The sequence below is a fragment of the Chiloscyllium punctatum genome, chromosome 41, assembly GCF_047496795.1.
Source record: "Chiloscyllium punctatum isolate Juve2018m chromosome 41, sChiPun1.3, whole genome shotgun sequence".
NCBI classification, from domain to species: domain Eukaryota; kingdom Metazoa; phylum Chordata; class Chondrichthyes; order Orectolobiformes; family Hemiscylliidae; genus Chiloscyllium; species Chiloscyllium punctatum.
In genome coordinates this window covers 59,865,250-59,889,323 of record NC_092779.1, presented here as the reverse complement: position 1 = coordinate 59,889,323, position 24,074 = coordinate 59,865,250, and the positions used below count along the sequence as shown (strand labels likewise).

The following is a 24,074-nucleotide window of genomic DNA, read 5'->3' as shown; positions in this document are numbered from 1 at the left end:
AATTTCCGATGAAATTCGGAAATTGGCCCATGTGCCAGTACAATCTTGGCGTCCTCTTAGTGGCATCGGATGGTGGGATGGTCTCCTAGGTGGTAGTTGGTGGCGCACGGCGTTGCTGGTGGTTGGGGGGGGGGGGCGTGATGCTTCTCCTCATATTACCTTGCCTAACCCCCTGTATTCAGTTTTTAATTCAGAAAAATATTTCCCAACTCCAGGCAGTGGCGGTTCCACAACATGGGACGCAGGAACTTAAGGTGCTGTTGCTGCGAAAGACCAAGGATTTCCCGGGCCCTTGAGGAGGGGAGGCTTATCTTAAAAAGAGAAAGGGTGGAATTGTGAGAGGCAATTTCGGTTCAAACAATTAAGATGTGCCTGACCCAACAGGCTGCTATATAATAAAAGACAAGGCTTTTGCTTCTTTTCTAAAACATTTTGTATACTCAAAAGTAGGATAATTTAAATTGTGCAAATGCTGACATTTTGTGAGCAGAGTAAAAACAAGTCCTTGATTGATGAAAATATTAACACAGACAGGGAAGAATGAGTCCTTGACTGATAAGACTGCAGGATAGAAAAACAACTCGAGAGACATCTGCTACAGATTGATACAGAGACATCTGCTACAGATTGATAAGACCGCTAGCACAGACAGAGAAGAATAAGTCTTTGACTGATAAGACTACAGGGTAAAAAAAACAACAACTCTGGAGACATTTGTTGCAGACTTTGTGATAAGGGTGCAAAATGGAGAATAATGACGGTTTAAGAATGTGAAACTCGTGGCTCGTTAGAGCCAAGGAGGGGAGGGACTTGTGCTGTATATAATGAGAAACTTTGTAAGCCTCGGCGCGCCTTTTTCTCAGAAGGGTGCCCAACTCTGCAGACTTGTAAATAAACCTTTGTTTTCCTGAATTTGTCTCGAGCGATTATTAAGAAGCGATTTTCGTTTCTAACAAGGTATATCAAACTCACATTGTTTCATGACCTTTTCCTCTGGGTTCTTCAATGAACAAACTTGTTTTGTTATCTGAATAACTATGTATCATGTGATTTGTTTCACATAAAATATTTCATTAGGATCTTGCGAACTATTAAGAAGTGTTCATTTTTAAAATTTAGGTAGCTTGATTATTAAGCAAGAAAAGGTTAGCGTTTTACTCCCACTGAATCATTCCTCTATAAAAGGTAACAAGCTTTTTATTTTTTCTGGACTTTGAATATATGGAAGTCAATTCTGAAAGAAAAAAATCCTCGTCGGTAATGTTCCCACATATGTGGAGTAATTGCTTCTGGTCAGTCTTCAGGTTATAGAGGCTCGGAAAGAAATGAGTTGGCCAAAGTAAGCAACATCATTTCGATGGACTATGCTCATTGGGGAAACTTGCAGGATCTGCAGAAGGAACACGTGTTTCAGAGTGTATGCAATAAACCTGAACATTGTTATTTTTTCACAGAGCTTGTGATCCGACTGGAGCAGCAATGAAGCTCGAATTGTTTTTTAAATTTCCGAGCTTGCCAAATTATTGTTGGTAAATGCAGGTGACTTTATCAAAGCACATTTCACACTCCCCAGCCAGGAATTTGGTCCCAATTCTGTCAGTCCATCCATTCCTATGGATAACAGGTATTTTAAATGTGAGCACTCCATTGAACTATTTGAATTGAATACTTCAGTGGTTACATCCTCTTGGATTCTTAATTTCAAATTACTCAATGTGATTTTTTTGTCCCCCCTGAATTTGCCAAGCACTGGGCAATTCTGGAATATTCCAAATATTTACAATAGATGCATTCACACTATTGAAGGCAACCTGGCAGATTTGAATACCATTCAGGTCGTCGACAACAATACATAAGTAACTTTATGAATTGCTTACTGTACACCAACAACACAAGCCAAGTATTAGTGAAACCACAGATTCTCTCCCAAGGATTCCAAAATCTAAACAGTGCATTCCAGATATGCTCACTCTCACCATCTGGGAGCAGTCTCCCAAAGTGCTCCCAGAATTTAGAAAGCACATAAACTGCCCTCCAAAGCTAAATCTGCTCTCACAGGCTTCACTCTTATTGCATACAATGACATTTATTGTTCAGTTCTTTAACGTGACAAATGATTTTACAAACAATTTGTAAAATACTTTAAATCCTGAAGAAATGTGGTGTCAGCCCTTTGTAGAAGTGAATGGAAAGTGTGATGTTTGCTTGACCTTTGGCTCTATGTATCAGACTGAACTGAACCTTTAGCAAGATGTGGGATGTTTCCCACACACTTTGTTTAAAAAAGCAAAGATTATGCTCTGAGATTTAAATGTTCAATCAGGTTTAATAAAAATCCTTCCAAAAACTGAGTTTGACTTCAGTTCCTTTAAAGAGACATGCTCTTGTCCTTCAATTTTGTGACATGTGATCATTCTTTGGTGAAGGTGGCTGTGTGAAACACTGCAGGATGTTGTGCTGAAGTGCATCATTGGGTGGATGAGCTTTATTACTGATGTAACTTGGCTAATTTTGAGATGGAATATTATTGAGAGTTAAATCTTGTTTTTAAACTGAGGCGTGCTTGTGTAACTCAAGTGTGGAAACTATGCTCACGTTTGCAATGAACCTTTCACTTTTGGAGATTAGTATTTTTCTGATCGGTTTTGTAAATAAAGTTCACTAGAGAAAGCACAGTGCTGGAGAACTGCAGGTCCAGCAGCATCTCTGAGGGGAATAAAACATTGGAAGCTCCAAGTCTCATGACCATTTGTCCGTTCAGACGAAGAGTCACTGAAATTGAAATGTAACATTATTTTTCTCTTCACCGATGCCCTCAGAACTGCTGAGTTTCTCCAGCACTTTGTTTCTGGGATTCAGATCTCCAGCACCTGCAGTTTATTGTTTTGTTATAGATCTATGATTTGACTTGGGGAGCGAGAGGCAGCAACTGCAATCAACTCGGATAAAACTCTCCAACCATGGAAAACAAACACATAGTTCTTTATACTTTGCAAAACACAACTGTAAATAAGAAATGCAATTAAGCTAAGTGCAAGGCGGCATACCACCTGCCTTGTCTCAAACTTGCCACTCATCTTTGAGAACTAATCTGTCAGAATTGTGTTTGCTCCCTTCCTTTGAGATCACAGTCCACAAATGTCCCAGTTGCAATTCCTAGGCCGGGCCCAGTTACCACATTGCAGTGGGGTGGGGAGCTTTGTGTCAGCCTGAAGTTTTTGTTAAGAGCAACATTGCGTGTTGAAGTTGACGGTTTTGGCGAATATTGCGTCATCAAACTTGGAGGAAATCCTTCCGAATATATTGATTAACTGGACTGAGCCTGTTTACATGCTGCCCTGTTCGTATTGCGGTCATATTTTCAGTTAATAATCACACAACACCAGGTTATAGTCCAACAGGTTTAATTGGAAGCACACTAGCTTTCGGAGCACCGCTCCTTCATCAGGTGATTGTGGAGGGCACAATTCTAAGGCACAGAATTTATAGCAAAAATTTAGTGTGATGTAACTGAAATTATCAATTGAAAAATACCTTGATTGTCTGTTGAGTCTTTCATCTGTTCGAATACCATGATAGTTTCACTTTTTTCATGTGTAAATCACAAAACCTTTTTTTTTAAAGTTGCATTCCTGACAGTGGCCCATCAAATCACTCATTGTATTAATCACTGCACAGTCTCAACAAAGGAATGAAACTGGATGGATCACATTACATCTACCAATGCACTGGAAAATACAACGCAATCAGCCCTCTTGACCCTTCTGTCTCACTGTGGGCCAACAACAGCAGCAGAACTGTACTCCAGCCCAATCTGAAATCTCATGGCCTGGTATATTCCCCACTCAACCATTAACATCAAGGCAGGGGATCAACCCTAGTTCAATGGAGAGTTCCGCAGGGCATGCCAGGAGCAATACCAGGCATAACTAAAAATGTGGTGCCAACCTGGTGAAGCTACCCAACCTGCATGCCAAACAGCGTAAGCAACACCAAATAGAACTATGTGATCCAACAACTCATGGATCAGATCGGAGCTCTGCAGTTCTGCCACACCTAGTCAGGAATGGTGATGGACAATTAAACAACTCACTGCAGGAAGCATCACAGATATCCCCACCCTTACTGATGGAGGGGTCTCACACATCCATGCAACAGACAAGAAAACAGCATTTGCAGCAATCTTCAGCCAGCAGTGCCAAGTGGATGAGCCTTCTACATTGGTCCCTGACATCAGAGACGTGAATCAACTTGGTTGAAAACTTATTTCAAATCAGATCAAGAAATGGAGAAGTAGTGTAAAGGCAGTCAGCCCTACCAAAATTGTGGCAATAATACTGATGGCTGTGCTCCAGAAATTGCTGCCCACCAAGACAAGTCCAGCACTGGCACCTACTAACATTGTGGAACATTTCCCAGGGATGTTCAACACAAAAACACAGGACAGAGCCAACGCATCCAATTTCCCTCCATCAGTCGACATTCACTCAGCAGTGAAGTGATGGAAGGTGTCATCAACAGTGCTGTCATGCAGCTGCTCAGCAATAACCTTCTGTGAGACCCAGTTTGGGTTCTGCCAGGGCCACTCAGATCCTGGTCTTGTTACAGACTGGATTCACAAACTGACAAACAGCTGAATTCCAGAGGTGAGGTGAGGGTGATAGTCCAGTCCCACTCCATGACCACTATTTCGACTTCAGTGATATCACCGGACCTCACCACAGTCTCAGCTCATTTACTGAAACTCTCATTCATTTATTTTGTTAACTCTAGATTTCATTACCTAAACCCACTCCTGGCCAGCATCCCACAATCACCCTCCCTATAACCTCCAGAATATTGAAAACTCTACCGCCCAAGTGCTCACTTGTACCAGAACTTGCTGATCCATCAAAAGGCTCCCATTTATAAGCAACAACAATTTACTTTCACACCCTTGACTTAATTCCTGGCTGTAATCATTCCTATCTTCCTGCACCACACACCCTTTCATATCTCAATAACTTAGTTTAGACTCCCAATGATGTGTTTATTTTTGAGTTCAGCTGTGTGACTGTTTCGAAAGATTCCAAGGCAACGTGGTCTGGAATTCCCACCCTAACCCTCTAAGATCTGCTTTCTTCCTTTAAGGCATTCCTGAAAAATTGCTTATTTGGCAATGGTTTTGGTCACTGGACATAATATTCTCCAGCTGTGGCCTTATGTCAAAAGTTCTCAATATTTTTGTGAAATTAAAAACATGTTGATTTTTACAGATATCTTCTACTTCTCACTATCGCTGAGTGAATAATCTGTAATGTCTCTTACCCAACCATGTTGTGGGAGTGCCTTCACCATTCAAACTGCAGTTGTAAAAGGAAGTCAAACATCACCCTCTCCACAGGCAACAGGGCTTTGGCAATGATCACTGGCATCTGTAGGAGAAATACACATGATGTTTCAGGGAGTGCAATATGAATTATAGGGAATGAAAATGGTGCAGAATTTGACTGTCAGAAATGGAAGAAAAATCCACTCCCTATTGGAAAAAAGAATTCTTGACTGTCAAAGATATTGTGGAAAAAATAACCTGATAATGGAGCAGCATACGGTCAGGAGTCAGGCAGCAGTGGATAATCCATTTCCAAAAAGGTCTGTGAATGTAGTAGTAAAATACTAAATGTGGCAAAAATACACTCATGTGAGACTGAGGAAGCTAGATAATGAACAGGTGGACATCAAGGAGCCCAGAGGTGAATCAGAGCAGTGTTCACTTTTATGATCCCACAGTCAGAGATGTCTAGCACAAAAACAAACTCTTCAGTCCAACCCATCTTTGCAAACCAGATATTCTAACCTAAACTATTCCCATTTGCCAGCACTTGACTGACATCACTCTGAACCCTTCCTATTCAAATGCCTTTTAAATGTTACAATTTTGGTTGACCTTTAGGCTCCTTTTGAATTTTCCCCTCTCACCCTAAACCTATATCCTCTCGTTCTGGGTTCCACCACCCCAGGGTAAACACCTTGTCTATTTACGCTATCCATGCCCCTCACGATTTTATAAACCTCTTCAACATCACACCTCAGCCTATGACACTCCAGGGAAAATGGCCCCAGCATATTATGCCTCTCCCTGCAACTCAAATCCTCCAACCCTGGCAACATCCTTAAAAAAATCAATTCTCAAACCTTCCATGCTCCAGTGCCTCTTTCTGATAAGAGGGAGACCAGAATTCCACACAATATTCCAAAAGTGGCCGAACCAATGTCCTGTACAGCTCCTTTACTCAATGCTCTGACCAACGAAGGGAAGAATCCCAAACAATTTCTTCACTGTCCTATCTACCTGTGACTCTACTTTCAAGGAACTATGAACCTGCATTCCAAGGTCTCTTTGTTCAGCAAGACTCTCCAAGACCTTACAATTCAGTGTGAGTCCTGCTCTGATTTGCTTTTCTAAAATGCAGCATCTCACATTTATCTAAATTAAACCCTATCTGCCACTCCGCAGCCCATTGGCCCATCTGATCAATATGGGGGATTTTAACATGCAGGTAGACTGGGAGAATCAGGATGGTATCGGGCCTCAAGAAAGAGACTTTGTGGAGTGCCTCAGAGATGGATTTTTAGAGCAGCTGGTGCTGGAGCTGACCAGGGATAAGGCGATTCTGGATCTGGTATTGTGTAACGAACCAGACTTGGTCAGTGACCTCGAAGTGAAGGAGCCATTGGGAAGTAGTGACCATTATACAATAAGCTTCAATCTGCAATTTGAGAGGGAGTGGGTACAATCGGAAGTGACAATATTTCAGTTGAATAAAGGGAAATATGGAGCTATGAGGGAGCAACTGGCCAAAGTTCAATGGTTCAATACCTTAACAGGGAAGACCGTGGAGGAACAATGGCGGATATTTCTGTGTATAATGCAGAAGATGCAGGATCAGTTCATTCCTAAAAGGAAGAAAGATCCCAGGAGGAGACATGGGCGGCCGTGGCTGACGAGGGAAGTAAAGAAACATATAAAGTTAAAAGAGAAAAAGTATAACTTAGCCAAGATAAGTGGGAAAACGGAGGACTGGGAAGCTTTTAAAGAACAACAGAGGATTAGTAAGAAGGAAATACGCAGAGAAAAAATGAGGTACGAAGGTAAACTGGCCAAGAATATAAAGGAGCATAGTAAAAGCTTTTTTAGGTATGTCCAAGGCAAAAAAATGGTTAGCACAAAAATTGGGCCCTTGAAGACAGAAACAGGGGAATATATTACTGGGAACAAAGAAATGGCAGAGGAATTAAATGGGTACTTCAGATCTGTGTTCACTGGGGAAGACACAAGCAATCTCTCTGAGGTAACAGTGGCTGAAGGACCTGAACTTAAGGGAATTTATATTTGCTAGGATTTGGTTTTGGAGAGACTGTTAGGTCTGAAGGTTGATAAATCTCCGGGGCCTGATGGCCTGCATCCCAGGGTACTGGAGGAGGTGGCTCGGGAAATCGTGGATGCGCTGGTGATTATTTTCCAGAGTTCAATAGAATCGGGGTTGGTTCCTGAGGATTGGAGGGCGGCTAATGTTGTGCCACTTTTTAAGAAGGGTAGGCGGGAGAAAGCAGGAAATTATAGACCAGTTAGTCTGACCTCAGTGGTGGAAAAGATGCTGGAGTCTATTATAAAGGATGAAATTACGGCACATCTGGATAATAGTAACAGGATAGGATAGAGTCAGCATGGATTTATGAAGGGGAAATGATGCTTGACTAATCTTCTTGATTTTTTTGAGGATGTAACTCGGAAGATGGACGAGGGAGATCCAGTGGATCAGAAAGCTTTTGATAAAGTCCCAAACAGGAAGTTAGTGAGTAAAATTAGGGCGCACGGTATTGGGGTCAAAGTACTAGATTGGATCGAGAATTGGTTGGCTAATAGGAAACAAAGGTTAGTGATTAATGGCTCCATTTCGGAATGGCAGGCAGTGACCAGTGGGGTACCGCAGGGATCCGTGCTGGGACCGCAGCTTTTAACAATATATGTAAATGATATAGAAGATGGTATCAGCAATATCATTAGCAAATTTGCTGATGATACAAAGCTGGGTGGTAGGGTGAAATGTGATGAGGATGTTAGGAGATTACAGGGTGACCTGGACAAGTTAGGTGAGTGGGCAGATGCATGGCAGATGCAGTTTAATGTGGATAAATGTCTGGTTATCCACTTTGGTGGCAAGAACAGGAAGGCAGATTACTACCTCAATGGTATCAAATTAGGTAAAGGGGCTGTTCAGAGAGAACTGGGTGTTCTTGTACACTAGTCAATGAAGGCAAGCATGCAGGTACAGCAGATCGTGAAGAAGGCTGATAGCATGCTGGCCTTCATAACAAGAGGGATTGAGTATAGAAGCAAAGAGGTGCTTCTGCAGCTGTACAGGGCCCTGGTGAGACCACACCTGGAGTACTGTGTACAGTTCTGGTCTCCAAATTTGAGGAAAGACATTCTGGCTATTGAGGGAGTGCAGCGTAGGTTCACGAGGTCAATTCCTGGAATGGCAGGATTGCCTTACACAGAAAGACTGAAGCGACTGGGCTTGTATACCCTTGAGTTTAGAAGACTGAGAGGGGATCTGATTGAAACGTATAGGATTATGAAAGGATTGGACACTCTATCAGGAGGAAACATATTTCCACTGATGGGGGAGTGCCGAACCAGAGGACACAACTTAAAAATACGGGGTAGACCATTTAGGATAGAGATGAGGAGAAACTATTTCACCCAGAGAGTGGTGGCTGTGTGGAATGCTCTGCCCCAGAGGGCAGTGGAGGCCCAGTCTCTGGATTCATTTAAGAAAGAATTGGATAGAGCTCTTAAAGATAGTGGAGTCAAGGGTTATGGAGATAAGGCTGGAACAGGATACTGATTGGGAAAGATCAGCCATGATCATATTGAATGGCGGTGCAGGCTCGAAGGGCTGAATGGCCTACTCCTGCATCTATTGTCTATTGTCTAATATCCCATTGTATTCTGAGACAACTTTTATCTCTGTCCACAATACCTCCAATTTTGGTGTCATCTGCAAACTTACGAACCGTACCGGCTCTATTCACATCCAAATCATTTAAATGGATGAAGAAACAAATCCAAGAAAACAAAACATCAATTTCTCTGGGTTTGAATGTGGTCTGTAAATCCTGTCCTTTGATTCTCTACCAGGGAGGGCTGCACATACATACCTCTGAACTTTGCCCCCAACAAAGCTGGCAGCCGCGCACGTGTCCAGTGAATCTTTGCCCCGAATAAAGATGGCAGCGATCACACAATGAGGTTATTTTCCAGTTTACTGCAAAAACAGGACTGTAAGTTTCAAATTTGTATTTTCCGATGTGCACCAAATGTTTGTAAAGCCTCTCAGCCCATACCAACACCATTTCTGTCCAACTTCCTGCTGTTTATTTCTTTCCTTACCAAAAGCTCTCCATCTACACGTACCGCACATCCGCGCCCACGATGAGGATGATCACGTGGTATAGTCTAGTCCCGTCCTTCATTTACTCTGATTGGTCGGAGGACCAAATGCCCCGCCAGGTCCTCCAGCTGTGCCCCTGCCTTTCCATTGGTCTTCTGCTGACATCAACCACCAGGGGCCCCATTGTTGCCTGGAGCATGCACACTGCTTCGTGGCTTTTGTTGCTGTTTATCAGTTACAAGAGTGAGACACAAAGTTAAAAATCACACAACCACCTGATGAAGAAGCTGCAAAGCTAGTCCTTCCAAATAAACCTGTTGGACTATAACCTGGTGTTCTGTGAATTTCAATTTTGTCCATCCTAATCTAACACCAGCACCTGAAAGTCAAGAGTGTGGGAAGAATGCAAAATATAACAAAAGAACTAGGAACAGGAGAAGGCCGTCCTGCCCTTTGAGCTTGCTCTGCCATTCATTAAGATCATGGCTGATCATTTTGTGGACGCAGAACCATTTACAAATGTTCTCACCATATCCCTTAATTAATTAATTAATTCTTTTTTAAAAAGCTACCTTAGCTTTAAAAACGTTTACTGAACTAGCATCAACTACTTCCCTGGGCAATGAATACCACAGAGGTCAAGAAGTTCTTCTCAATTCAGTCCTAAATTTGCTGCCTCTAGTCTTATAGTGATGCCCTCTTGTCCGAGCTTCACCTGCCAGTGGAAACATTCCCTCTACTTCTGTTTTATCCATTCCATTCATTATTTTATATGTTTCCCATTCTTCTGATTTCCAATGAATATAATCCCAATCTACTCAGTCTCTGTTAAGCCAACCCCCTCAACTCCGGAATCAACCTAGTTAACCTCCTCTGCACCCCCTCTAGTGCCGGTACATCCTTGAGCAAGTAAGGAGACAGAAACTGCATGCAGTACTCCAGATGTGTCCTCACCAGCACCCAATACAGCTGGAACATAACCTCTGCTTTTAAACACAATCCCTTCAGCAATGAAGGCCAAAATTCCATTTGCTTTCTGAGTTGATTGTTGTACCTGGTGACCAACCTTCATTCAGAAGGTTACTGAGGTGCCCCTGCATAGCAAATAATGCAACTTTTTAAAACTCAAGTAATAATCTCTTTTTTAATGTTACTCCAACCAAACAGTAGGACTTTACATTTATGAACATTCTATTCCAAATGCCAGCCCATTGCCCACTCACTCACTGTATCTCTGTTCCTCTGCAAAGTTTCCCAGTCCTCCACACACTTCGATCTGCTACTCATCTTAGTCTCATATACAAACTTTGACACCCTACATGTGGTCCCCAACTCCAAATCATCTGTATCAATTCTAAATAATCGCAGTCCCAACACTGATCCCTGAGGCACACTATTACTCACTGATTGCCAGCCGGAATAGTACTCATTTATCCCCACACTTTGCTTCCTGTTAGTCAACCAATCTTCTATCCATGCTAATACTCTACTCCTAACACCATGCACCTTTATATTATGCAACTGCCTCTTGCACAGCACCTTGTTGAAGGCCTTTTGGAAATCTGGGTACACCGCATCCACTGGGTCCTTGTTGTCCACCTTGCTCGAAATGTCTTCATAGAATTCCAAAAGATTTGTGAAGCATGACCTGCCCTACATGAACCCACGCTCTGTTGTCCAATGGGACAATTGCTATTAAGATTCCCTGTTATTTCTTCCTTGATAATAGACCCAAGCATCTTTCCCACTACAGAGAATAAGCTAACTGGTGTATAATTCCCCACCTTTTGTCCACCTCCTTTTTAAAAACGTGCCGTCACTTTTGCTGCTTTCCAATCTGCTGGGACTGCCACAGAGTCCAGTCAATTTTGGAAAATTACTGCCAGTGCATTTGCTATTTCTCCTGGCATCTCCTTTAGTACCCTGGGATGCATTCCATCAGGGTCAGAAGACTTTTCTGTCATTAGCTCAATTAACTCCAACAGTCCAACACTAGCTGTTCCGTAATAATGACAGTTTCCAAATCCTCACCTATCTTTGTCTCTTTGCTAATTATTGGCAAGATATTAGTGTCCTCCACTGTGATATCCCATAATTAAATGTTCCTTCTCATTTTCCAAAGGACCAACATTTACTTTAGCCACTCTTTTCTCATTCAATATAAAATTTTGTTTTCTGTCTTTATAGTCTGTGCTAGTTTTTTTTCTCATGTTCTATCTTACTTTTCTTTATAGCTCTTCTGTGGCTTTCTGTTGACCTTTATAGTTTTCCCAGTTCTAGTTTCAGGCTGTTTTTGGCCACTTTGCATGCCTTCTCTTTCAATTTGATTGCTTTCCGTAGATACCCATCACAGAGTATGCCTTTTCTTACAGTCCTTCCTTTTCACTGAAATATATCATTGCTGAGCACTTTGTAAAGTGCCTCTGAAAATCTTCCACTGCTCATCAACTGTCCCACCATAAAATCTTTGTTTCCAGTCTACTTTATCCAGGTTCTCCCTCATTCTATTGTAGTTCCCTGTTTTGAAGCACAGGACCCAGGTGTTAGATTTTATCTTCACATTCTCCATATGTATTCTAAATTCAACCATACAGTGATCACTTCTTTCAAGAGGATCCCTAACTCTGAGGTCATTAATTATTCCTGTCTCATTGCACAGGGCCAGATACTGGATAGATTGCTCCCTTGTCAGTTCCATTTCATACTGTTCAAGAAAACTATCATGGATACACTTAATAAACTCAAGGCTACCCTGACTGAGCTGGTTCGACCAAACTACATGTAGATTAAAATCACCCATGATAATAGCTGTACCATTTTACCGGCAATAGTTATTTCTTTGTTTATTGCCCATCCCAATGTGATGTTATTATTTGGTGGCCTGCACACAACATCTGTCAGTGACTTTCTTGTTGGAATTTTGAATGCATCATTCCAGTTTCTCCGAATGTACAGCAATAACAACAACTATTTGCATTGAATGGAATCTTTTACAATGGCAAATCTCCCAAGGTGCTTCATGGATGATCAAAATATTGATTAAAGAGAATGATTTTAAAATACATCTTAAAAGGAGGATAGAGAAGGTGAGGGAGGGTATTCCATAGACTTCTGCCCTTGACAGCACCATTCGTGGAGTGATGCAAGTGGGATGGGTTGGAAAGGGAATGTGCAAAGGGGAAATGGAGGGGCACAGACAGAGCATAAGGTCTTAAGGACAGAGGAGGTTCCAGACTGAGTCTCTCTGTCACAGAGTATGGCTGCCTCATGGAGTTTGAAGCTCTGCAATGGGTCCATGCATGTCACGTTAGTCGAGGAGTGTATAACGGTGGCTGAGAGAACTTTTGATGAGGATTAGTCTCCTGAGGTAGTGTGGGCTGAGGTTAGAAACAGAAGAGGAGAGGTCACACTGCTTGGAATTTATTTTATATATAGGCCTCTGCAGAGTTCCAGGGAGGTGGAAGAGAGGATTAGCAAAATTATTCTGGATAGGAGTGAAAGTAACAGGGTGGTCAACATGAGGGACTTTAACTTCCCCAAAATTGACTGGACATGTTATTAATCTAATACGTTGGATGGATCGGTTTTTATCTAATGTGTACAGGAGGGTTTCCTGACACAGTATGTTGAAGGGCCGACAAGAGGGGAGGCCACATTGGATCTGGTCCTTGGTAATGAACCAGACTAGGTGTTTGATTTAGTTGTAGGTGAGCACTTTGGAGAGAGTGACCATAATTCAGTTAAGTTTAGTTTAGTGATGGAAAGGAATTAGTACATGCCACAGGTCAAGAGTTATTGATCGGGCAAGGGCAATTATAATGCTATTAGGCAAGAATTAGATGCACAGAATGGGGTAGCAAAATACAGGGAATTCAGACAATGGAAATGTGGAGTTGGTTTAAGGAACAGATATTGCATGTCCTTGATAGGTATGTCCCTGTCAGGCAGGAGGAAGTGATAAGGTAAGGGAACCTTGGTTTACTGTGGAAACTGCATCTCTTGTTACGAAGAAGAAGGAAGCTTTTAAGTGTTGATGAGGCAAGATGGTTCAGATGAGGAGATGGAGAATTACAGATCAGCTGAGAAGGATTTAAAGAGAGAGTTAAAAAGAGCAAAGAGAGGACACGACCAGTCTTTAACACATAGAATAAAGGAGAACCCTAGAGCTTTCTATAGGTATGTGAGGAATAAAAAGATGATTAGGGTAGGAATAGGGCCAATCACAGACAGAATGGGAAGGTGAGTGTTGACCCTGTGGAGATCGGAGAGATGCTAAATGAACATTTCTCATCAGTTTTCACTCAGGAAAAGGAGAATATTGTAGAGGAGGAGAATGAGGTGTGAGATATTAGACTAGAAATCATCAAGGTTAGTTACGAACAGGTGTTATCAATGATGGAAGGAGTGAAAATAGACAAGTCCTCTGGGCTGGATGGGATTTATCCGACGATTCTCTGAAAAGCTAGGGAGAAGGTAGCATAGCCTTTGGCTTAGATATTTGAGTTGTCATTGTCTGCAGATTTCGTACCAGAGCAGTGGAAGATTGCAAATGTTGTGTCCTTGTTCAAGAAGGTCAGGAGAGATGATCCAGGTAATTATAGACCAGTGAGCCTTACTTCTGTTGTAGGAAAGGTTTAGGAAAGGATTATAAGATTTAAAATCATCTGGCAAACATCAATTTGATTTCAGATAGTCAACTTGGTTTTGTCAAGGGCAGGTCATGTCTCACAAACCTCTGAGTTTTTTGAGACGGTCACCAAGCTTGTAGATAAGGGTAGGGCATTTGACGTGGTATACATGGACAAAAGTAAAGCCTTTGACAAGGTTCCACATGGTAGGCTGTTGGAGAAAATGCAGAGGCATAGAAACAAGTCTCACTACGAGAGCAGATTTGTTCAAGCAAATTCGAAGGCAGGTTTGCAGATGGGAAAGCAAGCAAGAAAGCTCCGTTCTTGTCCATGTAAAATTCTGCAGTTGAATAACAAAGCAGTTTCTGCCCAGTTTCAAACTGGGGACCTTTCGCGTATGAGGCAAACGTGATGAGTCCAGTTACTGGTCATGTGCCACCAGGATCTGTTTTGGGACCACTGCAGGTATAGGTGAATGGATTAGGAAATTTGCAGATGACACTAAAGTCAGTGTAGTAGTGGACAATGTGGAAGAATGTTACAGGTTGCAAGCGGACTTGGATAAACTGCAGAATTGGGCTGAGAGGTGGCAAATATAGAGTTCAATGCAACTAAATGTGAGATGATGCACTTTGAGAAGAATATCAGGAAGGCTGAATACTGGGTCAATGGAAAAAATCTTGGTAGTGTGGTGTGCAGAGGGATCTTTGAGTCCATGTACATAGATCCCTGAAAGTTGCCACCCAGGTTGATAGCGCTGTTAAGGCGGTAAACGGTGTGTTCGGCTTCATTCATGGAGGGATTGAAATACCATACTGCAAGTATACAAAATGCTGGTGCAGCTACACTTGGAATATTGTGTTCAGTTCTGGTGCCCATATTTCGGGAAGGATCTGGAAACATTAGAAAATGTGCAGAGGAGATTTACCAGAACATTGCCTGGTCTGGAGAGAAGGTCTTGTGAGGAAAGGCTGAGAGACTTGAAACTCTTCTCATTGGCAAGAACAAGGCGAGAGGGGATTTGATAGAGATATACAAGATGATCAGAGGATTAGAAAGGTAGGCAATGGAGGTATTTTTCCTAGGATGATGACGTCAGCATGGGGGGAATGGGGGTGGAACCCTGCTCATGACTCCACCTCCATTTCCCCCACTCCATTTACAGGCTCCGCCCCTACTCCCAGCTCCACACTCACACCAGATCCCAGCTCCCAGACCTGCCGAGTTTTCACCATCCCTCCAGACCTTCCCCTCACTGGGGACGAACGATCAGATCTTAGCAAAGGACTCATCTTCATCCCCCTCCGTCCACTCATCAATGAATTTAATACATGCCGTGACATTGAACAATTCTTCTGTTGCCTCCGCCTCCGAGCTTACTTTCACAATCAAGACTCCGGCCCACCTTCCGAGGACCCCTTTGCCCATGTCCAACACACTGCATCCACCTGGACACCTCGCGCTGGCCTATTACCTGCCCTCGACCTCTTCATTTCCAACTGCCGCCGGGACATTAACCGCCTCAACCTGTCATCCCCCCTCCCCCACTAAAACCTCTCACTCTCACAACGCGCAGCCCTCCAATCCTTTTGCTCTAATCCCAACCTCACCATCAAGCCAGCAGATAAAGGGGGCGCAGTGGTAGTCTGGCACACTAACCTTTACACCGCTGAACCAAACGCCAACTCGAGGACACCTCTTCCTCCTGCCCCCTCGACCATGACCCCACACCCCCATCACCAAACCATCATCTCCCAGACCATGCAGAACCTTATCGCCTCAGGAAATCTCCCACCCACAGCTTCCAACCTCACAGTCCGGGAACCCCGCACTGCCCGGTTCCACCTCCTTCCCAAGATCCACAAGCCTGACCACCCTGGCCGACCCATTGTCTCAACATGCTCCTGCCCCACTGAACTCATCTCTACCTACCACGACACTGTCCTATCCCCCTAGTCTAGGAACTCCCCACATACATTCGAGACACCACCCACGCCCTCCACCTCCTCCAAGACTTCAGTTCCCCCGGCCCCTAATGCCTCATCTTCACCATGGATATCCAATCCCTCTACACCTCGATCCGCCATGACCAGGGCCTCCAAGCCCTCCATTTTTTCCTCTCCCGACTTCCCCAACAGTACCCTTACACCAACACTCTCATTCATTTGGCTGAACTGGTCCTCACCCTTAACAAGTTCTCCTTTGAATTCTCTCACTTCATCCAGAACAAGAGGGTAGCCATTGGAACACGTAAGGTCCCCAGCTATGCCTGTCTCTTTGTTGGCTATGTAGAACAGTTGATCTTCCATAGTTACACCAGCACCACTCCCCACCTCTTCCTCCGCTACATTGATGACCGCATTGGTGCCACCTCGTGTTCCTGCGAGGAGGTTGAGCAATTCATCAACTTCACCAACACATTCCACCCTGACCTTAAATTTACCTGGACCATCTCTGACACCACCCTCCCCTTCCTACACCTCTCCATCTCCATTAATAATGATCGACTTGACACTGATATTTTTTACAAACCCACCGACTCCCACAGCTACCTGGATTACACCTGTTCCCACCCTACCTCTTGCAAAAATGCCATCCGGTATTCCCAATTCCTCCGCCTCTGCTGTATCTGCTCCCAGGAGGATCAGTTTCACCACACAACACACCAGGTGGCCTCCTTCTTTAGAGACCACAATTTCCCTTCCCACATGGTTAAAGATGCCCTCCAATGCATCTCGTCCACAACCCACACCTCTGCACTCAGACCCCACCCCTTCAAACATAACAAGGACAAAACGCCCCTGGTGCTCACCTTCCACCCTACCAACCTTCGCATAAACGAAATCATCCGCCGACATTTCTGCCACCTCAAAACAGACTCCACCACCAGGGATATATTTCCCTCCCCACCTCTTTCTGACTTCCGCAAAGACCGTTCCCTCCATGACTACCTGGTCAGGTCCACGCCCCCCCACTACCCACACTCCCAATCTGGCACCTTCCCCTGCCACTGCAGGAATTGCAAAACCTGCGCCCACACTACCTCCCTCACCTCTATCCAAGGCCCTAAAGGAGCCTTCCAATTACCTCAAAGTTTTGCCTGCACATCCAGTAATATCATTTATTGTATCCGTTGCTCCCGATGCGGTCTCCTCTACATTGGGGAGACTGGACACCTCCGAGCAGAGCACTTTAGGGAATATCTTCGGGACACCTGCACCTCTCAGGCCTCTCGATCCAAGATTCGGGATAGTTTCAAGATATCACAAGGCATCGACTCTAACTTCCCTTGTCCCTGAGCCTGCTGAGTCACGCCTGAATCAACTCTGCAATTGAGAGGAAGGGGCTGGACTGGAGGACCGAGCAGCGGCCGGTCCGCCAACCAGAGTGAGTGAGGAGCGGGACCAAAGCATTCTCGGGGTTGAACGCTTCAGGATTGGTCAGAAAGCAAACTATTTTGCAGAATTGATCATCCTCACGACACAGTGGAGCATGACACCTCTCCCATGAATCAATGTGAGATTTTTAAGAAATAGTTGAGATGTGAATCTGATAACGTACATTAGGGAGATTTAAACAATCCTGAGAGAAACACATGGGTGATTTTGAAATAGTGTAGGGGGACGAGCTGAGAATAATTCACAGGTCGGTTTACACAAGTCGAGTAAGAAACTTATTTTGAAACTCCCAGAACAATTGGTAATTTACATATCTGGCTAGCATGGTTAAATTGGATCGATCAATCTATTTGCATATAAACCACTCAATGATTGCAACTCGACAGAGCATTTGTTAATGACTAATATTTCACCCATGATCCTGTGCAGTTATGAATATTGTGGATAAAGTCACTGGCAATCTCAGACGCACGCGCAGTTTGGTTTCCATACAGAGCATGCGCACTGTCACATTGATCAGGTCACTGAGAAAGATAGACATGGAGCTGCTTTCTCCGGCAGCGGCTGCGATCAGCTTCAGAGAGCGGCGCTCAGAGCCAGTGTGTGGGAGCCAAGCTGGGAGAAAGGAGCGGAGAGATTTCACAAGTCCTGGAATCAGGTTAAAAATAACTCGAAAAAGACCCTCCAGGCCCGGGTAAGGAGGTGGCGGTCTCTGATCAGGGAAGGGGCCCAGAGTCACGGCCGCCATTTGTTTGAGGGAAGAGTGAGCGCTAATGGCCGCCATCTTGAGAAGGTCAAGGTGCAGGAGGGCGGGGCTCCCGGGATCTGTAGACCAATCAGAGGAAAGGGAAGCCCCATTGTTATTGATTAATTCCACGAACACAGCTTCACTGGGCGATCCTGCAGGAATATCCTCTCTCAGTCCTGCTGGGATGTTTCACCCCATCAGAACCAGCAGCTCTCCTCCTCTCTCAGCTCCCCTTCTGTCCTTCCTGCAGCATCTGTCCCCTGGAACATTGAGCTGCCTGTCCTGTCCCTCCCTTAGCTGTTGTTTCTGTAATACCTGTGATATCCCAGTCCCATCTCAGATTACTTCACTAAAGACAGGAATGCACCCGATGGATTTTTATTAACATCAGCAATTGTTTAATACTCACTTACAGGTTTTTAATTACATCATTTTTGAAGCATTTACTTCACATTCAACCATTTGCAATGGTGGGATTTGAACCTGTGTCCAGAGAACACTTGCTGAGTTTCTGGATAAATTCTCACACAATAATGCCACTAGGCCATCACTTCACCTGCTCACAGTTTGTATATCCCAGTGCAACATGAATCAAAACTCTTTCTTCCTGCACAATTGTTTGAGCCGGCACTCTGGTGATGTGACTCAGTACCTCTCCATGTGGTATCCCTCACTGTGTGTGTCTAATTGCAGCCTCTGTCAGCGTCTCTCACTTTTGAAGCTACTCCAGATCATAAGCCAACAGAATTCTCCACTCCAGAGAGATGAGGCAACACAGGTCAGGATTTTCCAGATCTCTGTGGGCTCAGTGCCATTCTGTATGTGTAACCTTCAAAGCATTCGTCTAATTTCCCATTTTGCCTATTTCTGTGTCTTCTACAGGTACCCATGGTGTTCTTGACTCAATAGACTGGCCAACGACTGGTTGGGACGATGGTTGGTCAGCCAGAAAGACAAAGTCAGGGAGGTCGGGAGTCTTCAATAAATCCTGCTGCCAGGTAAGATCATTCCAGTGCACAGAGCAGAGGGATCCAAACATCAGCTAACAAGACATGACATAGAGAAAGTGCTGCAGGGGGAGCACAGTACAGACACACCCCAGGCTCAATCACCACGCCTGCTGCAAGTTTTGTTGTAATGAGACAGCATCGAGAGTTCCCAGTTATCAGTCCAGGCCTGTGCTTTCTTAGGGAGCATCAGAACAACTGAGGGGAAAGCAGGCCTCCCACGAGAGAGTGGTAATGCTGCCTGGGATCTTTCTGTTCCCTATTCCCTCTCCAACACTGTATCTATGGCTTGTATTGATGACCAGTGCCTTTAATCATTCTAACTTCTATAGCAGTTCATGTTCTGTCATGTCCTCCCCTCTCACCAATTATTTCACATATTTGAAACCTCTAATCCAGATGACCATTCGTATCGCTGTAACTTGCTTCAGTCTCTACAACATGCCTTGTCTCGATAGTCTCCTCCTCCATGAACTGGAGACATCGGGTCTGTTTCTGTGCTGCATGACTTTTCGGCTGAGATTTCCTAAATGGAATGAGTCAGAATTGCCTGTGTTTGGCCCATATCCCTTCAAACCTTCTCCTCTCCATGTACCTGCCCGAGTGTCTTTTCCGTGTTGTAATTGTACTTATTTTCACCATTTCCTCTGGCAGTCCATTCCATCCATGCACCATCCTCTGTGGATAATGTTGCCCCTCAGCTCCCTCTTTAAATCCTTGTTCTCTTACCTCACGTTTATGCCTCTAGCTTTGGACTCACCTACCCTTGGCAATTTACCTTACTTAGACTATACATAGTTTCATAAACCTTTATAAGGTCACCCCGTGGCCTCCTCTGCCCAGGAGAAATATTGACGACAGTGTTACCAATATCTCCAACTCATGTTCTCAATGCTCTGACCAATGAAGACAAGTGTGCCAATTGCCGCTTTCAACACCCTGTCGCCCTGTGATGCCAGTCCAAGGAACAATGTAACTGCACCCCCTGGTGTCTCTTTTTTTCTAAAATACTGCCCAGGGCCCAACCATTACCCGTGTTAGTCCTCCCTGGTTTGTCTGAACTAAATCCAATACCTGAATTAAATTCCATCTTTCATTCCTTGGCCCAGTTGATTAACATCCCCTTCGATAACTATATTCTCTGCCCACTCTTCCACTAATCTTGGTATCCATAAACATACTAACAGGGACACCTATATTTTCACTCTAGTTGTTTATGTAAGTGGTGCACAACAGTGGTCCCAGCACCAGTCCTTACAGCACACCGCTGGTCAGAGGCCCCAGTCTGAACAACAACCCTCTCCCCCCACCCTCTGTCTCCCACTGTCATCCCATTTTGTATCCAGTTGGCTAGCTCTCCCTGATCCCTTGTGATCTAACCTTACTAACCAATGTATCATGTTACACCCTGAACAAGGGTTTGCAGAAGCCAGAAACAACGTCTGTTGCTCTGCCTTCATCTATCTTTTTGGTCACATCTTGAGCAAACTCCAGTCAAGTTTGTGGGACATGTTATCCCACGCACAAAGCCATGCTGGCTGTCTGTAATTAGGCCTTGTCTTTCCAAGGCCTACCTCTCAGAATGACCTCGAACAACTGACCCACCCTGATGTCTCGCTCATCAGTCTGTAGTTCCCTGGCTTTCTCTTGCAGCCTTTCTTAATTAATGACAAAAGATTATATTCATAGTCGGAGTCATACCGCACTGTTCAGTTAACGCTAACCATACTCTAAAACGGATCTCATCCCACCTGCCTGTTCCTGGGTCATATCCCTTCAAACCTTTCCTATTCCTGTACTAATCCAAATGTCTTTTGAACGTTGTAATTGTCCCCATGTTCACCCCTTCCTTAGGAAGTTCATTTCACACACAACCCACCCTCTGTGTAACAATGTGCCTCATGTCTTTTTTTAAAATGTCTCTCCTCTAAACTTAAAAATGTAGTGCCTTGTCTTGAAACTCCCCTGTCCAAGGGGAAATATAACTCCCATTAACTCTATCCCCCTCATGATTTTATAAACTTCTATGAGGTCATCTGTCAACATTCAGGTTTCAGTGAAAAATACCAACCTATTCAGCCTTTCTTTATACTGAAGCCTTTTGAACCCAGCCACATCCCAGTAAACCTCCTCTCAACCCTTTCCAACTTAATAATATCCTTCCTATAACTGGGCGACCAGAACTGGACACAGTATTCCAGAAGAGGACTCACCAATGGCCTGTATAATCTCAATGCGACTTCCCAACTCCGATATCCAAAGGACTGAGCAATGAAAGCAAGTGAGGCCAGCACCTTTTTTTAAACTATCCTGTCTCTCCATGTTGCAAACTTCAAAGAATTATGTAGCTGAACCCTGAGTTCTCTCTGTTCTACAACACTACCGAAGGTTTTGCCATTAATTGTATAAGTCCTGCATGTGTTTGTTGTACCAAATGCATTTCCTCGCATTTATTCAGATTGAACTCCATCTACAGTTTTTCAGCCATTCACACATTTCATCAGGATCCCTTTGTAATCTCAGAAAACCTTCACTGTCCACAATGCCACCCTCCAGTCTACCTGCCTATCACACATAGCTCTCTATGGTACAAATATATCTGCTAGGGGGCCTACAATTTCTTCACCAGCTTCCCACAATGTCCTGAGATCCATTTGATCAGGTCCTGGGGATTTATCTACCTGTGTGTTTTAAAACCTTGAGCACCTCCTTTTCTATAATGTGGACTCATTTCAAGACATTGAGTCATAGAGATGTACAGCACGAAACAGGCCCTTTGGACCAACTCCTGCATGACGTTTCTAGTCACATTTGCCACAATTTTCCCAATATCCCTCTGAACCCTTGCTATTCATACACCCATCCACATGCCTTTTAAATGTATTTCTATCAGCCTCCACTATTTGCTCTGGCAGCTTATTCCATCCACTCTGCGGGAGCCAGTTGTCCTTTAGACCCCTTTGAAAAGTTTCCCTTGCCTGGGGAAATGACCTTGTCTATTGACCCTGTCGATGACCACCATGATTTTAAACACCTTTTATCGGTTAACTCCTCAGCCTCCCATGTTCAACTGGAAACAGCCCCAGCCTATTCAGGCTTTTCCCTGAAGCACAAACCCTCCAACCCTGGCAACATCTTTGGTCATTTCTTCTGAACCCTTTCATGTTCCACGATATCCTTCCGATGGCATTGAGACCAGAATTACACACAGTATTCCAATAGTTGTCAGGCCAAACACTGTTTAGTTCCCTGAGCGCCCCAGTCTTTATCCACAGTAAGTTCCAAAGTGAAATATTTGTTTTGGATCTTGTCGTTTCACACATCGTTGCCTTCATTGATCATTAAGGAGACCGGGTTTGTCCCGAGCTCTTCTTTTGCTCTTAATACACTTGTAGAGTCTCTTTGGATTCTCCTTAACTGTCTCTGCCAAAGCGATCTCATGTCCCCTTTTTCATTCCTGATTTCCATTCTAAGTGTATTCCTACAGCCCCGATGCTCCTGAAGGGATTCCCTTGAGTCAGCCAGTTATATCTGACATGTGACCCCTTTTTTTCCTTGATCACAGCCTCGAATCTCAGCCAGTGTTTCCTAATTCAGTCAGCATTGAGCTGCACACTAACAGGAACACGCTGGCCCTGAACGCTCCTTTTATCTCGGGTTTAAAATATTCCTACTTGCCAGACTTCCCTTTATCTGCAAATAGCCTCCCCAGATCTACTTTAAAAATTCCTGTCTAATACTATTTTGCTCCATTGAATAACTTTAACTTGTGGACCAGGCCTGTCCTTTTCCATCGCTATTTTCAATCTAATACAATTGTGGTAACTTTCCAAAGTGCTCCCCCACTAACACCTCAGTCCCGTTCCCTGCCTTGTTTCCCAAGGGGAGGTCAGGTTTAGCCCCATTCTCCAGTTGGGCCACTTACATAATGACTGGGAGTTTTCGGAACACACTTAACAAATACCTTCCATTCAAATGCTTAACTTAGTAGCAATCCCAGTCCAGGTTTGGAACAGTTAAGATCCCCTATCATTACAACCCTATTATTCTAAGAGATATCTGAAATCTCCTGACATGTTTGCTCCTCCATCTCCCATTGCCTATCGCTGTAGTCCGACCGCAGAAAACTAATGACCAATTTTTATTTCTCGGTTCCACTAATATCGTTTAACTGGGCGATTCTACATGAATCCTCCCTCTAGGTACTGCTGGGATGTTTCCCCCCAATCAAACCCACCAGCTTTCCTCCTGTTGTGCCTCCTGTTCTATCCTTCCTGTAGTATCTGTCTCCGGAACATTGAGCTGCTGCTCCTGTTGCTCCCTCAGCTGTGTTTCTGTAATATCTATGGGATCCCAATCCCATGTTCCCATCCATGCTCTGGGTTCATCTGCCTTATCTGTCTGGCCTTTTGTATTGAAATAACTGCAGTTTAATCCACCAGTTTTCCCTAATTGTCTGCTATGTCCTTGCCCTCCCTTGTCTACTTATATTCTTCTCTTGAACATTTGTACCAGCCTCAACTTTCTTTCTGGCCTTACGACTTTTTGGGGTCACACAGCCCTGCCAGACGAGTTTAAATCCCCTTGAGCAGCTCCAGCAACATTCCCCACCAGGATGTGGGTCCCCCTCCTGCTCCCAGTTCAGGTGTATTCCCCACCCTGTCTACCTGTGCTGACACCTTCAGACATCCAGGGACTTGCCCACCAAGGTCCCTGTGTTCCTCAGTACTCCAGGAGGACCTACCATTCATGATGGATATCATTCATTTATGAGATTTCCCACAGTGTATTACCTTACAGTGATCAGAAGTAAACTCGGTCTGTCATTACTCTGCTCAGTTTATCATCTGTTCGAT

At 44.1% G+C, this 24,074-nt stretch overlaps 1 protein-coding gene across 3 annotated transcripts in view; it reads right to left on the bottom strand.

The window, feature by feature from the left end:
* The window catches only part of LOC140465086 (endogenous retrovirus group 3 member 1 Env polyprotein-like), a 35,435-nt gene extending 18,060 nt beyond the window's left edge, over positions 1–17,375 (bottom strand). Inside the window, exons 1-4 of one of the 3 annotated variants that reach the window (XM_072560941.1) lie at positions 17,153–17,375; positions 9,437–9,661; positions 9,205–9,311; positions 5,308–5,414 (exon numbers count right to left, since the gene is read on the bottom strand). The gene's annotated coding sequence lies outside the window, so the exon portion shown is untranslated. Of the gene's footprint in view, positions 1–5,307; positions 5,415–9,204; positions 9,662–17,152 lie in introns of all 3 variants that reach the window. The other 2 variants (XM_072560940.1, XM_072560942.1) reach the window with 2 other exon arrangements.
* Positions 17,376–24,074: the final 6,699 nt, after the last annotated feature.